At 41.8% G+C, this 17775-nt stretch overlaps 1 protein-coding gene across 5 annotated transcripts in view; it reads left to right on the top strand.

Moving 5' to 3' along the window:
• The window catches only part of BCAS3 (BCAS3 microtubule associated cell migration factor), a 1702410-nt gene that overhangs the window by 876228 nt on the left and 808407 nt on the right, over positions 1-17775 (top strand). The window lies entirely within an intron of this gene.

The raw sequence follows: 17775 nt of genomic DNA, 5'->3' as shown, positions 1-17775 counted from the left end.
GAAAATGAAGCTAGTGAAGTTTAGCTTAGTTGCAGAAATTGTGTTTGCATTTTTGTCACATTCCCATATCCTTTCTTAGCTATTAGTTCCTTTTTCCAAATTAAACATTACAATCAACGCTTAAACTTGGCACTCTACTAATAAAATTCAAGGAGTGTAGTGACAGTTATAAAAGAAATTCAGTTATTTCTATTGTTCAGTATTAAAAATTAAAAGTATCTCCTTTTTATTCAGGCAAATCTTAAAAGATTATACATATAAGTCGCGCTAAATATATTAGATGGAGATGTGAAGTCCATAAAAGTCCAAAATAATATTATTGATAAATTCCAGGACCAAGCTCCCTTAAGGGTATGTGCTTACCAGATAAAGGTAAGGAAAAGGCAGTCTCGCTGCGTGGAAACTTGTCACCTTGACAGTAGATCCAAGCTTCTATGATCGATCAACTCAGTGGACATGGGATCATGAAAAGCAAAAAAAATATCGCAATAGCGTAAAACCCAACAAACAAATTGTGACTATCACCATAGGTGTGGGTAAATGAAAATTGTGATGTGATATGACCTCCACCACAATAAATGAAATAAATAAATCATGCAAAAATATAGGGAACTTAGGGTGAATAACCCCTACCAGAGAGGTTAAGGGTTGACGCCTTAAGTGATTAGTGTGTATCGGTTGGAGTAGCCTCTTACCAAACAGAAAAAATAATGACACAGTGGAGAAAATGTTGAAAAAAAGGGGTATCGTGCTGAACCACCACCAGCTGAATTCGCCTCTTACCCTGGATAGATATAGATTAGCCAAAGTGCACTAAACAAATCCAGTGTACCACTCAGGAGCCAGCAATTTCACACCTGTGAGAGTTGCCTCTTACCACATATGAAGTTGTATCAAGCCTGTAGGGTAAACCAAGTGGCCAAAGACCGACCCCAAATTGAATCCAAGCCTGTGTGTTTACGAATAACCAGGGGATCCGACCAGAGGTGTAGGTAACTGGGTCTCAGAAGTTTCAGCAATATAGGATATCACCACTTAGTGTGTATTCCTCCGGGACTGGTTCAGCTTCTCACCACCGATCATCCAGCTCCCGCTCCCCGATCTCCCGCACACTGCTCCGAGTCTCTCCTCTCTGCGCTTTTTTTTTTTTGGAGCGCAGAGAGGAGAGACTCGGAGCAGTGTGCGGGAGATCGGGGAGCGGGAGCTGGATGATCGGTGGTGAGAAGCTGAACCAGTCCCGGAGGAATACGCACTAAGTGGTGATATCCTATATTGCTGAAACTTCTGAGACCCAGTTACCTACACCTCTGGTCGGATCCCCTGGTTATTCGTAAACACACAGGCTTGGATTCAATTTGGGGTCGGTCTTTGGCCACTTGGTTTACCCTACAGGCTTGATACAACTTCATATGTGGTAAGAGGCAACTCTCACAGGTGTGAAATTGCTGGCTCCTGAGTGGTACACTGGATTTGTTTAGTGCACTTTGGCTAATCTATATCTATCCAGGGTAAGAGGCGAATTCAGCTGGTGGTGGTTCAGCACGATACCCCTTTTTTTCAACGTTTTCTCCACTGTGTCATTATTTTTTCTGTTTGGTAAGAGGCTACTCCAACCGATACACACTAATCACTTAAGGCGTCAACCCTTAACCTCTCTGGTAGGGGTTATTCACCCTAAGTTCCCTATATTTTTGCATGATTTATTTATTTCATTTATTGTGGTGGAGGTCATATCACATCACAATTTTCATTTACCCACACCTATGGTGATAGTCACAATTTGTTTGTTGGGTTTTACGCTATTGCGATATTTTTTTTGCTTTTCATGATCCCATGTCCACTGAGTTGATCGATCATAGAAGCTTGGATCTACTGTCAAGGTGACAAGTTTCCACGCAGCGAGACTGCCTTTTCCTTACCTTTATCTGGTAAGCACATACCCTTAAGGGAGCTTGGTCCTGGAATTTATCAATAATATTATTTTGGACTTTTATGGACTTCACATCTCCATCTAATATATTTAGCGCGACTTATATGTATAATATTTATTAGGGTGTGGTCACACTTGAAGTTGCTGCTGTTCTAATTTATCTGTTCCTTTAGCGCGGTTATTATTCCCTTATTCCAAATCTTAAAAGATGCAATTGCATATTGTGAGGGATTAGCTCGGTGGCGGGTGTGGATGACCCCTTGGGGGGTGCGTTTTCCCAGAGAGGTAGCCGACAAGTGCTTGCAAACAAACAGTGTGGTTTATTAAATGGTGTTTTCTTCACCAGGCTGTATGCAGCAAAACATCCAAAATAAAATAAAACAGAAAATAAATCCTTGCCTCTGTGGGCGGCTACCTTCTCACAACTGGAACCTGCCTAAGTGTCTGTCTCCAACCTACCGTCGGGCAGACTTCCTTGTCCTACAGCGGACACTCAATAGTCCTTTTATAATAGCTTCACAGGGCAACACAGTCCTTTGTTTCTTTCACATCAACAGTTCGTCTTCTCACCTTTGAGACGATTTCACCCTTGGTTACCGTCCCGGGCACACATCACTCCGGGGGGTCTTCTCCCAGGCCCACACATCCTGTCGGGAGGCACACGCTGACTGTCCTCCTGCTCCCAGCCCACATGGCTTCAGGACACAGCTTCTGGAGGCAGCAAACAATAGGAATTTCTCTGAACAAATTATAGAGCCTTAACTCCCTCATTCTGAACAGGTGAAGGCCTTTCAACTTCCTGCTGGCTAGCTCTGTAGCCAACACCCTAAATTAATTAATGGACTTTCTAAATCAGGTGGAAATGTATCTCCTTCCTGTGACTACATTCCCAGATTTAGCTGACTTCCTGTTACAATATTTATTATTTACCACCTATTGACTGCATGGGGTTTTTATTAATTTGTTTTTGTGAAATTTTTCCCTACATGCTTTTCGTTACCTTCCACTTAAGAAAAACAGTAGTATTAGGGTAAATGGGGAATAAGTGTTGTGTGTACATAAATATCTATGCAGAACAGCATTAAGTTTATAGAGTCCAATTATAGCATTCAGGGTAACTTTCCGCTGATCTCAATGCACCACATGCAGCACCTCTGAAGAGACTGAAGTATCTCTAGACAAACAGATTGCAAGAACAGCAGTGTGCAATCTGATTTTAATATATTAACAGATTTATTGTTGTGAAAAGACACATGGCAACTCACATTGTGACAGTTAAAATCAGTCTCATCACATTGTAGGTGCTTTTGATGGACAGTCTCACAACAACAGAGAACCTCAGACCAGAATAGAAGTACTGGGTGGATGGATACACCTGCAGGACCAAAAGAACACACCAGGGGCACCAAACTAAGTGCAGAATTAATAGTACTGAGAACTACTTGAAAATTAGTACCTCACATGGAAAGTGTAATCCATGAGCAGGTGGCTCATGCAACTGAGATTGGGAACTTCTTCCTACCATTTACAGCCTGGGAAATCTGGATGTCAGGCTGGATGACAGCTTAGATGAGGAAGTGGAAACCAACAAACTAACCTTTCTTCCAGGGTTGGCTTGAGAAAGAGGCTTGGGTGGCTTTAAAATGCATATCTCCGCCCCCCGACATCCAGGTGACATCACTTCCAGCCTGCTCTTCATCACACAAGAAGCTCTCCACCATCTTGTGTGTTTCCACTTTTCCATTTAAGCTGTCATCCAGTCTGACCTCCAGACTTTCCAGGCTGCAAGATTTAGGAAGAGGTTCCCCATCCCAGGTGCTCACAGATTACATGCAAAATGTGCCATTTCTTCCCATGTGAGTTACTAAGTATTTCTAAGTACTATTAATGCTACACTTAGTTTGGTGCCCCCTGGTGTGTTCTCTTGGTCTTGCAGGTGTATACATCCACCCAGTACTCATATCTAGGTCTGAGGTTCCCTATTGTTGTGAGGCTGTCCATCGGACACCCTTACTATGTGATGAGCCTGATTTTAAAAATCACAATGTGAGTTGCCATTTGTCTTTTTACCACAATAAATACCACAACACCACAACAAACTGTCTAGTTAATTATTTTACATCCATACCTGAGTGCCTGTCTGTGTTAGTATGACTGTAGTAAAAACCTAGGAATTGTTAAATTGTTAATTGTCTATTGTTCACTGTATTAACCAATCTCTTAGCATTCTACGAGGAGGTAAGCTGTGAGCTAGATAGGGGGAGACCAGTGGATGTGGTGTACTTGGATTTCGCTAAGGCGTTTGATACAGTTCCCCACAAGCGCTTAATTTATAAAATAAGGTCTGCAGGTATCGACAGCAGAGTTTGCTCTTGGATACGGAATTGGCTTAAAGGGCGTGTCCAAAGGGTGGTAATAAACAGCGCATACTCAGACTGGTCTGAGGTTGTAAGTGGGGTGCCCCAGGGCTCAGTCCTGGGACCAACCTTGTTCAATTTATTCATAAACAGCATTGAGGACGGGATCAGTAGTGCGTTATCAGTTTTTGCAGATGACACAAAATTGGCCAGGGCAATAACTGCACAGCATGAAGCAGATATCCTACAGAATGACCTGGACAAAATTACAGAGTGGGCAACGACATGGCAAATGAGGTTTAACGTGGAGAAGTGTAAAGTTTTGCACTTGGGGACTAAAAACATTAAAGCACAATACACGTTAGGAGGGGAACCCTTGGGGGAATCTAAAATGGAGAAGGATCTGGGAGTCTTGGTTGATGATAGATTAGGCAACAGCATGCAATGTCAAGCGGCAGCTGCCAAAGCCAGCAGAATATTAGCATGCATAAAGAAAGGGATGTATTCCAGAGATAAGACTATAATCCTTCCACTTTATAAAACTCTGGTCCGACCGCATCTGGAGTATTCTGTCCAGTTCTGGTCGCCAGTCCTCAGGAGGGATGTGTTGGAGCTGGAGAGAGTCCAGAGAAGGGCAACTAAACTAATTAGGGGATTGGAGGACCTTGACTATGAAGAGCGTCTACAATCACTCGATTTATTCTCCCTGGAGAAGAGACGTCTGAGGGGGTACATGATAGCAATTTATAAATATCTTAATGGGGATCCCAGCTTAGAAAAAAAGCTGTTCATTTGAAGGGATTGCATGAGGACTCGAGGGCATACAATGCGATTAGAGGAGAAGCGTTTTAACCACAGGCAACGTGGGGGGTTCTTTACTGTTAGGGCTACAAGATTGTGGAATTCTCTACCACAAGAGGTGGTTTCTGCGGGTAGTATGGTGGCTTTCAAAAGACTCTTAGACTTACATCTCAAGGATCAGAACATTCAGGGGTATGTGAGATGAGTACAGCCACACACACCTACACAGGTTGAACTGGATGGACTATTGTCTTTATTCAACCTCACTTACTATGTAACTATGTAACTATGTAAAGAGCATGCAATAGGTCAGCGCCTTATAAATGAAAATACATATATCAAGTGCTAAAATCAATTTTATGGTGTCTTTGGACTAAATGATACAGCAATGGAAATGACCCAGTGCATCCTATTTGCAGCCGACTTTACTTTGGCAGCACTTGTAGTGGACAATTGATAATGCATACGCATAAATATGGGAATAAAATGATTTTGCCCTTAGAGGTCAATGATACCTAAAAACATATCAACATTTAGGATGCGTCCATGAAAAAAATAATGTCAAGTAATATATTCTTCTTGCGGTACAGAAAATATACTTGTATATGCTTACATGCTATTATCATACCTAGGATTGCAAGGATAACAATTACATGACTATGTTATAATTGCATGCTGTCTGTTACTATTGTACAGGGAGTGGGTAAGGAGAGTAAAGTGAAACCAGATACAGGAACCGTTGGCTGTTAGAAAACTTTAATAATTAATTAGTGGGCCTTTATTGCACCCAGGGGTCAGGGTTCAGGGAAAAACATTGATTGAGCTAATACAAAGCTCAAGAAAACTTCTGCTTAGTTAAAGCAAGAGAATATGAGGTTGGCACTACTACAATAGGAAACACAATCAAAACAGTTTTCATAACAGTTTAAATGCAATAAGTTACCTTTTGTTATTCTAGTTAGAGTATCACCTATATACAGTATCTCACAAAAGTGAGTACACCCCTCACATTTTTGTAAATATTTTATTATATCTTTTTATGTGACAACACTGAAGAAATGACACTTTTCTACAATGTAAAGTAGTGAGTGTACAGCTTGTATAACAGTGTAAATTTGCTGTCCCCTCAAAATAACTCAACACACAGCCATTAATGTCTAAACTGCTGGCAACAAAAGTGAGTACACCCCTAAGTGAAAATGTCGAAATTGGGCTCAAAGTGTCAATATTTTGTGTGGCCACCATTATTTTCCAGTACTGCCTTAACCCTCTTGGGTATGGAGTTCACCAGAGCTTCAAAGGTTGCCACTAGAGTCCTCTTCCACTCCTCCATGACGACATTGCTGAGCTGGTGGATGTTAAAGGCCTTGCGCTCCTTGACTTTCCGTTTGAGGATGCCCCACAGATGCTCAGTAGGGCTTGGGTCTAGAGACATGCTTGGCCAGTCCATCACCTTTACCCTCAGCTTCTTTAGCAAGGCAGTGGTCATCTTGGAGGTGTGCTGGGGGTCGTTATGTTGGAATACTGCCCTGCGGCCCAGACTCTGAAGGGAGGGGATCATGGTCTGCTTCATTATGTCACAGTACATGCTGGCATTCATGGTTCCCTCAATGAACTGTAGCTCCTGAGTGCCTGCAGCACTCATGCAGCCCCAGACCATGACACTCCCACCACCATGCTTGACTGTAGGCAAGACACACTTGTCTTTGTACTCCTCACCTGGTTGCCGCCACACACGCTTGACACCATCTGAACCAAATAAGTTTATCTTGGTCTCGGCAGACCACAGTTCATGGTTCCAGTAATCCATGTCCTTAGTCTGCTTAGTCTGTCTGGCTTTCTTGTACACCATCTTTAAAAGAGGCTTCCTTCTGGGATGAAAGGCATGCAGATCAATTTGATGCAGTGTGTGGTGTATGGTCTGAGCACCGATAGGCTGACCCCCTTACCCCATTGCCTCTGCAGCAATGCTGGCAGCACTCATTTGTCTATTTCCCAAAGACAACCTCTGGATATGATCCTGTCCTGTTAAACCACTATATGGACTTGGCTACCATGCTGCCACTCAGTTTCAGGGTCTTAGCAACCTTCTTATAGCCTAGGCCATCTTTATGTAGAACAACACTTCTTTTTTTCAGATCCTCAGAGAGTTCTTTGCCATGAGGTGCCATGTTGAACTTCCAGTGACCAGTAAGAGAGAGTGAGAGCGATAACACCAAATTTAACACACCTGCTCCCCATTCACACCTGAGACCCTGTAACACTAACGAGTCAATTGACCCCGGGGAGGGAAAATGGCTAATTGGGCCCAACTTTGACTTTTTTTACTTAGGGGTATACTCACTTTTGTTGTCAGTGGTTTAGACATAAATGACTATGTGCTGAGTTATTTTGAGGGAAGAGCAAATTTACACTGTTATACAAGCTGTAAACTCACTACTTTACATTGTAGCAAAGTGTAATTTCTTTAGTGTTGTCACATGAAAACATATAATAAAATATTTACAAAAATGTGAGGGGTGTACTCACTTTTGTGAGATACAGTATAAATGAATCCAGTATGAGGAATATGTTACATTGAAGAACTGTAATGAAGTCCCACTTCAGACTTTATGCATAGTTTTTGTTACTAGAAAACAGTGAAAGTACAGTATGTCTGAAAGCACTGGTAAACCGTTGTATTAAGATTTATCTTCATTTTTCAGTGCCATTTTTGCCCTTTAGGATTTTTCCATGTCACAGGGAAAACATTCTTAGGCTTCTAACTAACTGACCAACTTGTTGAATTATTATTACTGGCGTGGTGTCAGTCAAAGGCCTAGGATGGGAAGGATTCAGCAGGAATAGGGGGGGGGGATTTAGCCCAGTTGATCCTAATGCCCGAGTAGGAGCCTAATGTATCCATGATACAGAGTGCTTCGGGCAGGGAGGAGTCAAATTCAGTCATATACAGGAGAGTATCATCAGCATATAAGGATTTCTTCTCTTCCACTCTACCAACGCGAATACCAAATAACCGAGTCTGCAGTCCTAATTAAGGCAGCAAAGGGCTCCACCAACAAGGCAAAAAGGCCCGGGGACAAAGGGTATCCCAGTTGGGTCCCTCTTCAGAGCAGAAAAGATGAGAAGAGGGAATTATATGTAAGGAATCTAGCCGTACGTGCCAAATACTGCATCTGAATCCATTGAATGCATCAAGGACCAAACCCAAACTTCCGAAGGACAGCCCAGAGGTAGTTCCACTCTACAGAATCAAATGCTTTCTCAGCATCCAAGGAGGTTCCCACCCCTGGACTGTGTGCATACGCCCTAGCCACATGCGTGAGTAGCCTACGGGTATTGATGTCTGTTCCTCTGCTTTGCATAAACCCAGTCTGATCTGCGTGAACAAACGCTGTGATAACTTTATTCAAGTGGATGGAGAGGACCTTAGCAAGATGTTTTGCATCTACATTGAGTAAAAGAATAGGTCTGTAAGAGGAACAGAGATCTGGGTCTTCACCAGGCTTAAGAAGTACCACAACCACCGCATCACGCTTAGAAGGAGGGAGTATGCCAGATTCTAAGAAGTGCTAGAGTAACTTCTGAAAAATAGGGGGGACTTCCTTAGCATAAGTTTTAAAAAATCCCCCGGAAAGCCATTCGGGCCAGGAGTCTTCTCAGCCTGCAGCATGACTATAGCAGTCTGCAGTTCTTCCTTAGTAAAAGGACTGTCTAACTGATCTCTATAAGTATCGATCAATTGGGGCATATCAATGCCAGCAAGATATGCAGAAATCTCATCCTCCATATATATTGCTCTGGAATCATAAAGCTCTTGATAATATGCTGCAAAGCGAGCATTAATTTGAGCAGGATCAGTGTACACCTCACTATCAGAACCAGCAATGCGAGGCACAGAAATAGGAGATGACTGTTCTCTTGACAACCAGCCCGACAGGCGGCCTGTTTTTTCTTCTTGCTCAAAAATTTGCTGGGTCTGATGGAGGAGGTGCACCTTAGTGGCAGTAGTGCAGAGGAGGAGGACATCCCATAAAGACACCTGAAGAGACCTATAGGTAGCAGGGTCTTGCTTTTTGGCATATATCCCTCTAAAGTAGAAACTTTCGATTTAGCCTTAGACAAATCAGCAGCCAGCTCCACCCTCACCCTCCCAATAAGTCCCCTCCAAATAAGTCCCTTAAAGCTACCTCTAAAAAAAGCCTTAAAAAAATCTCATGCGGTGGTAAAAGGAACAGACATGTCAGCTCTATTCCAAAAGTCAGTAAGATCATATCAACTTTTTATATGACGTCACGACCGGCCTGACAGTTTTCAATACTGCACTAATCTCGGCTGAATAGCCGAGATTGTTTTTTTTTTTTTTTATTTCAGGCTTTCTAGCCTGTAGGAGAGATCTGAGGTCTTATTTACCCCAGATCTCCCTATAAAGAGGACCTCTCATTCACTATTCCTATTAAAAGGGATGTTTGCATTTTTGTAATAGGAATAAAAGTGATCAAAAAAAAAATTAAAGTGAAAGTGTAAAAATAAAAAAATAAAATAAACTATAACAAAAATGTAAAGTACTCTCACACAGCCACATATGTAAACGGTGTTCAATCCATACATGTAAGGTATCGCCATGAACGTTAGAGTGAGAGCAACAATTCTAGCCCAAGAACTCCACTGTAACTCTATACTGGTAACCTGTAAAAAATCTTAAAGCGTCTCCTATAGAGATTTTTAAATAACAAAGTTTGGCGTCATTCCACAAGTGTGCGCAATTTTAAAGCCTGACATGTTCGGTATCAATTTACTCAGCGTATCATCCTCTTTCACATTATACAAAAACATTGGCCAATTTTAGTGTTTTGTTTTTTTTTTAATTCATAAAACAGGTTTTTTTCCAAAGAAAACGTGTTTGAAAAATGTCTGCGCAAATACAAAAGTATAAAATATAAAAAGTTGCAATGACCACCATTTTGTTCCCTAGGGTCCCTGCTAAAAATATGTAATGTTTGGGGGTTCCAAGTAATTTTCTAGAAAAAAATGATGATTTTTACATGTAGGAGCGTAGTGCCAGAAATTGTGTGGTATGGAAGTGGTTAAGTGGCAAGTTCACCTTTGGTAACATGTTACATCTGTATTTAGGCTGTAACGTAATATGTTACCGAAGAGCACCTGCCTGCACCCCTATATCTTGCTTTGACAGCGGGCAAGAGATCATCTCCCTGCACCCACCCACACGGCTGCGTTATTCATTCACAGCGAACTACATCTACTGTCTTCCACGGCGGCAGATGGCTTGTAGTTCTCAGTAAACTGCTAGGGCACTGGTGAATGCTCACGTAGTTCAATAATCTTCCTTCTCACCAGTAACTGTCTGCCACTCAGGCAGCTATACTGAGATTCTGTAGGAGCCTATCATTGTACTTGTGATCTGATGATCAGGAGTGCTATGTTCTGCAGGCTTCAGAAAAAAATACACATTTTTTTATCTACAAAAATATTTTTTTTACAAAAAAAAAGGGTTTCAAAAATTGTTGTGTTAATGCACAAACTACATCATAAATCTCATTTTTGATTTTGGACATAGGTTTTCTTTAATATTACCTTTTACCTATTTTAAAATAATCAGTTAAGTAAAAGACATTCTCCCACTGTGTCAGTAACCTCCTGGCTAGCAGTATATATGTGTACGGAACTTTTCATTAAATGAATTTGAAGTCTTAGTGGATTTGCATAATAAAAGCTACCACAGATAGCACAACAACTAACATTTTGGGTTGTGCCACATATGAAACAGCTATTTATATTGTTTTTCTACATTTTTTAGTACCCGCTCATGATCATTCATGATTAAGTTTTCACTCTGGTGCCCGTCTTGTAAACTTGCCACCAGAACATTTAAATTGAAGGAAGCATGAGACAGTACACGCACACATAGTTTCCTCCTGTTAGGAATGTACTGAATTCAGTCTCCCTGAGCATATACGATAACAGGAAATAGAAAACAATCATGATGTGTGCATGGGCCTCTGCAAATAACTGTCTTGCACATGGCATGTGATTTAATGAGATATTTGTTGCAATACAAGACTTGGTGTTGAGAAACAGAAAGAGAAGTACACCATGCTCAGTTAAAGATGCTAATCATGATCTTACAGAGCACAAAATAACCAGTGGTGTCCAGCTATAAGGTCTCTAAGCTATATGAGTATAATATGTATTCTATACAGATATATATGTTGTGACAGTATCTCACAAAAAGAGTACACCCCTCACATTTTTGTAAATATTTTATTATATCTTTTCATGTGAAAACACTAAAGAAATTACACTTTGTTACAATGTAAAGTAGTGAGTGTACAGCTTGTATAACATTGTAAATTTGCTGTCCCCTCAAAATAACTCAACACACAGCCATTAATGTCTAAACTGCTGACAACAAAAAGTGAGTACACCCTTTAAGTGAAAATGCCCAAATTGGGCCCAATTAGTTATTTTTCCTCCCCGGTGTCATGTGACTCATTAGTGTTACAAGGTCTCAGCCAAGGGCAATGGGGGGCAAACTAAGGTCAATTTATTTTATTTAGTAATGTAATCCAATAGGATTACAATACAGTGCCTTGCGAAAGTATTCGGCCCCCTTGAACTTTTCGACCTTTTGCCACATTTCAGGCTTCAAACATAAAGATATAAAACTGTAATTTTTTGTGAAGAATCAACAACAAGTGGGACACAATCATGAAGTGGAACAAAATTTATTGGATATTTCAAACTTTATTAACAAATAAAAAACTGAAAAATTGGGCGCGCAAAATTATTCAGCCCCTTTACTTTCAGTGCAGCAAACTCTCTCTAGAAGTTCATTGAGGATCTCTGAATGATCCAATGTTGACCTAAATGACTAATGATGATAAATAGAATCCACCTGTGTGTAATCAAGTCTCCGTATAAATGCACCTGCACTTTGATAATCTCAGAGGTCCGTTTAAAGCATCATGAAGAACAAGGAACACACCAGGCCGGTCCGAGATACTGTTGTGGAGAAGTTTAAAGCCAGATTTGGATACAAAAGATTTCCCAAGCTTTAAACATCCCAAGGAGCACTGTGCAAGCGATAATATTGAAGGAGGCACTGCAAATCTACGAAGAACTGGCCGTCCCTCTAACCTTTCAGCTCATACAAGGAGAAGACTGATCAGAGATGCAGCCAAGAGGCCCATGATCACTCTGGATGAACTGCAGAGATCTACAGCTGAGGTGGGAGACTCTGTCCATAGGACAACAATCAGTCGTATACTGCACAAATCTGGCCTTTATGGAAGAGTGGCAAGAAGAAAGCCATTTCTTAAAGATATCCATAAAAAGTGTAGTTTAAAGTTTGCCACAAGCCACGTGGGAGACACACCAAACATGTGGAAGAAGGTGCTTGGTCAGATGAAACCAAAATCGAACTTTTTGGCAACAATGCAAAATGTTATGTTTGGCATAAAAGCAACACAGCTCATCACCCTGAACACACCATCCCCACTGTCAAACATGGTGGTGGCAGCATCATGGTTTGGGCCTGCTTTTCTTCAGCAGGGACAGGGAAGATGGTTAAAATTGATGGGAAGATGTATGGAGCCAAATACAGGACCATTCTGGAAGAAAACCTGATGGAGTCTGCAAAAGACCTGAGACTGGGATGGAGATTTGTCTTCCAACAAGACAATGACCCAAAACATAAAGCAAAATCTACAATGGAATGGTTCACAAATAAACATATCCAGGTGTTAGAATGGCCAAGTCAAAGTCCAGACCTGAATCCAATCGAGAATTTGTGGAAAGAACTGAAAACTGCTGTTCACAAACGCTCTCCATCCAACCTCACTGAGCTCGAGCTGTTTTGCAAGGAAGAATGGGCAAAACTTTCAGTCTCTCGATGTGCAAAACTGATAGAGACATACCCCAAGCGACTTACGGCTGTAATCGCAGCAAAAGGTGGCGCTACAAAGTATTAACTTAAGGGGGCTGAATAATTTTGCACGCCCAATTTTTCAGTTTTTTATTTGTTAAAAAAGTTTGAAATATCCAATAAATTTCGTTCCACTTCATGATTGTGTCCCACTTGTTGTTGATTCGTCACAAAAAATTACAGTTTTATATCTTTATGTTTGAAGCCTGAAATGTGGCAAAAGGTCGAAAAGTTCAAGGGGGCCGATTACTTTCGCAAGGCACTGTATATCAGTGTGTTTTTGTGTTTTACTTTTTGAATTTGCCGCCGGTTCCACCCCCCTGTGACGCAACGCTCGCAGGGAACGGGAGCCGGGGCACACAGCATCAGGCGGAAGATCTGGCTGCTGTACACTGCCGGAATACATTGTGGGATCCCGTGGACAAGGTAAGTAACCTCTTCCAGGATCCAGCGATTTCTCCCTGTCGGTACCCCGAGTGTGGCTCGGGGTTACCGCTAATGGCACTGAAATTCCACCCTGAGCCACTCTCGGGAATACCGCCAGGGAGGTTAAGGCAGTGCTGGAAAATAATGGTGGCCACACAAAATATTGACACTTTGGGCCCAATTTGGACATTTTCACTTCGGGGTGTACTCACTTTTGTTGCCAGCAGTTTAGACATTAATGGCTCTGTGTTGAGTTATTGTGAGGGGACAGCAAATGTACGCTGTTATACAAGCTGTACTCTCACTACTTTACATTGTAGAAAAGTGTAATTTCTTCACTGTTGTCACATTAAAAGATATAATAAAATATTTACAAAAACGTGAGTGGTGTACTCACTTTTGTGAGATACTCTATATATCAAAAAATATTCCAGTATTTGTATTGCCCCCCTAACCCCCCTAAAGTTACCTAAGTCCTCACTCAATAAAGTGCTGTGCTTATCTCTCTCCTCTCTCCTTGCATTCACAGGACAGAGAGGCAGGTGCAGGAGCCATTGGCTCTTGCTTCTGTCAATGAAACCCTGTGAGCAGAGGGTGGGGCTGAGCTGTTCTGTATGTGTCTATAGACACACACAGCCCAACTCAGAGGCAAGCCCGCACAGGCACCCCATAGGAAGCAGCTTCCTATGGTGGCACACGGAGAAGAAGAGTAGCCAAGAGCACTCACCCCAGAAGAGGGCATTCAGGGCAGGAACAAACTGAAAAAAGAACAAACAAAAAAAATTACAACGGTTTTAAACAAGAGATTAAGTCAGAACAGTGACTCTCCTCCCTTTCTAAATCAGAGACAATGGGGCTAATTTACTAAAGTTGTGGAGAATTGTAAACAATTATGTGAACATTCAACTTAGTTGTCCAGTCATAGCTGAAGTGGGTATTCAACTTCACATATGTGAAGTATAGATTCTCATCTCCTTTAGTACATTTTTCTCAGTGCCTCCAAAAGGAAAAAACTTCTGATGTATGCCCGAATTAAAAAATCTATATGCCAGGAGTGTACCACATGGCATGAAATATTTATTAGTAGTGCAAATGTCGTATATATATAATGGAAAAAAAAATTATATATATATATATATATATATATATATATATATATATATATATGGCTTAAAATCTATAGATGAAAAGAATAAGTAAGTAAAATTAATTTGACCCAAAACCAATATAGTTTTCCTATACATTAAAGCAGAGACTTTACCACAATTTCTATAGGATTGCTCACTAGGACATTGCATAAGAGCGGGTCTCTTTTCCATAGATGTAATGGTTTCTTTAAATGAAATTCAGTCCGTTCCTAATTAATGTGGAACAGTTACCATACAAAATAATGCGATAGAATTAGCAATATCAGTGTACACCAGTGTAGAGCATTCCTCCAAGTTCCTTCATACCAGTGCATTTTGGATTTTGTGGAACATTGTTTTGTAGAGCCCCCATTACCACCACATACTGCACATGTGCAGATGAAGTTAGCACCAGCAACTATAGCTGTATTCTTTTGCAGTACACAGTCATCAGTAGGTTTGATGACAGGCTGGTACTGGACCTTCCTAATTCTTTGATGGGAAGGGGTGAGGCCAGGGAAATAAAAAGTAAATAGCATCTGAAAGAATAGGATCTTGCAAGACTGCCTTCATTTGATGAAGTTACTGCATGTTGTACCTTTCTTAGTACAGTGATACCTCGGTTCACGTACTTAATTTCTAGAACTGACTCTGGTCGCGAACCGAATTGGTCCTGAACCGAGGCACATTTTCCCATAGGGTTCAATGTAGATCCGGTTAATCCGTACTGACCTTTCTTTTTTTGGTTTTTGAAGCACAAAAATATAAAACAAATTACAATACACATTAGTACAGTATAATAATGTATAAAGAGAGAATACTAACCTTGCTTGAGATGACTTCTGGCATGGCGGAAGGCAGGTGGGAGGCTGTGAAATACAATACAGTATTGTACAGAAGTACTGTACAGTATTGTACAGTACAGTACAGTAGTACAGTTCAGTACTGCATGTGCTAAAAAGCACACCAAAAAGCAAAAAGTGTCTTCACAGTACTCACAGTACTTCTTTCTGTGTCTCTTTTCTATCCACGATCTTCCTACAGGAAGTCACGACTATGTGACAGCCTGGAAATAGCATTAAAATGGCCCCGTCTCCTGTTCGTGAACCGAAGCGGAGTTTGTGAACCGGAGCATATTTTTATGAACTTTTCTGTTCGTGAACCGAGTTGTTCGTGAACAGAAGCATTCGTGAACCAAGGTATCACTGTATTTGGTAGAATTCTGATATGACAGAAAAGCAGGATATTGCATATCGTCAGTGCAAAGACCAGAGCAATGGGTGAAACCCAGCAGGTCCACCCACTATTGGCTGCCTGCAGTAAATTAAAGGGGGGTGAATACAAGACCAGCATCCCTGCACACTAGTGACCAATCATTATTACAGGCAACTCAGGCAATAATCAGGTACAACTTATGTAGGAGGGTTTGTTTCATCTCTCATCACCTACGGTCTCTTTCCTTCACTGGGTATATGTACTGTATAGGTTTATAACCACTTTAGGTTACGCATTCTTTTACATGGGTCTTTTTCCTCTCCCAGTCTAAGCTCTGCTGTATAGGAACCTGCAGGAGGTTAATACCAAGTGAAAATATATTACTTACACTGTTTGCATTTAAAAATATATTCAATGATGTGTTAACCACTTAAGCCCCGGAAGATTTTACCCCCTTCCTGACCAGGGGGTATTTTGCGATTCGGCACTGCGTGAATTTAACGGACAATTGCGCGGTCGTGCGACGCTGTACCTAAACGAATTTGACGTCCTTTTTTTCTCACAAACAGAGCTTTCTTTTGGTGGTATTTGATCACCTGTGCGATTTTTTGATCACGCGCTATAAACAAAAAAAGAGCGTCAATTTTGCAAAAATAACAATATTTTTCACATTTTTTTATATGAAATTCCCCCCCAAAAAAAAGTAAAAATCAAAATTTTTTAAAATTTTCGGCCAATTTGTTTTATGCTACATATGTTTGGTAAAAAAAATCGCAAAAAGCGTATTTTGATTGGTTTGCGCAAAAGTTATCGCGTTTACTAACAAAGGGAAAGATTTTTGTCATTTTTGTTGTTTTTTTTTTTAACGCGTAATGGCGGCGATCTGCGATTTTTTTTGCGGTACTGCGACATTGGGGCGGACAGATCGGACCCTTGACTGACATTTGTGACACTTTTGGGGTTACCAGTGACATTTCTACAGTAATCAGTGCTATACATATGCACTGTTACTGTAAAAATACACTGGTTGTGAAGGGGTTAACTTTATTTGGGAGGGAGGGGCTGTGTGTATCCCTAGGGGCGTGCTTTCTACTGTGATTGGCTGTGGCTTGAGCTGTAAGGACACCGATCAACGGATCTACATACTAGATCCGTTTGATCAGTGTCTTTACAGCGAGGAGAATGACAGGTGGCTTGTTTTCACAAGCTGCCTGACATTCTCCCTCTCCCCCGCCGATTGCCGAGTGACCGGCGGACATCGGGTCCGCTGGTCACACGCGCGGGGGGGTCCGTGACCACGCGGGAGCGGGAGCGCGCCTCCGGGGGCGCGCGCTCGCTCCCTAGACCCTCACAAGCTAGTGACGTAGCCCTACGTCACTTTGCCTGTGAGGGGCTGACTGCCGACGTAGATCGGCGTTAGGCAGTCGGCAAGTGGTTAATAAACACACTAATTTGTGTCTTTTAACCACTTTACTACCGCTTACGGGAATACTACTGCGGCAGAGTGGCTCGTTCCCGTCCAGTCACGTAGTATTAACGTGACTGGACTCCTCCCCTTCTGGGCGGCGCTTGCGCGCCGCCGGAGGCTCGCTCCCGCTGTTTTCATTCACAGCGGGAGTCGGGCCAGGGGAGGAGCAGCGGCGATCGCCGCTGCTCTTACCCGATCGTCGGGGATCGAGTCTGGAGATCCGCCCGCTGTGTGTAAACACAGCGGGCGGATCTCCATAGTGACAGGGAGTGACAGATCGGACTGTTCAGCATAGCTGGACATCCGATCTGTCCATGAATCACATAGTCACCTCCCCCCCTACACGTCAGTAAGCACCAGGCATACATTAACCCCTCCCTCTCCAATAAAATTAACCCCTTCCCTGCCAGTGTCATTTTTACAGTAACAGTGCATATATATAGCACTGATTACTGCAGTAATGTCACTGGTACCCCCAAAAGTGTCAAAAATGTCAGTCAGGGGTC

Source organism: Pelophylax lessonae, assembly GCF_965119305.1.
Source record: "Pelophylax lessonae genome assembly, chromosome: 2".
In the NCBI taxonomy this organism is placed as follows: Eukaryota; Metazoa; Chordata; class Amphibia; order Anura; family Ranidae; genus Pelophylax; species Pelophylax lessonae.
This window is presented reverse-complemented; position numbering and strand designations above follow the sequence as displayed.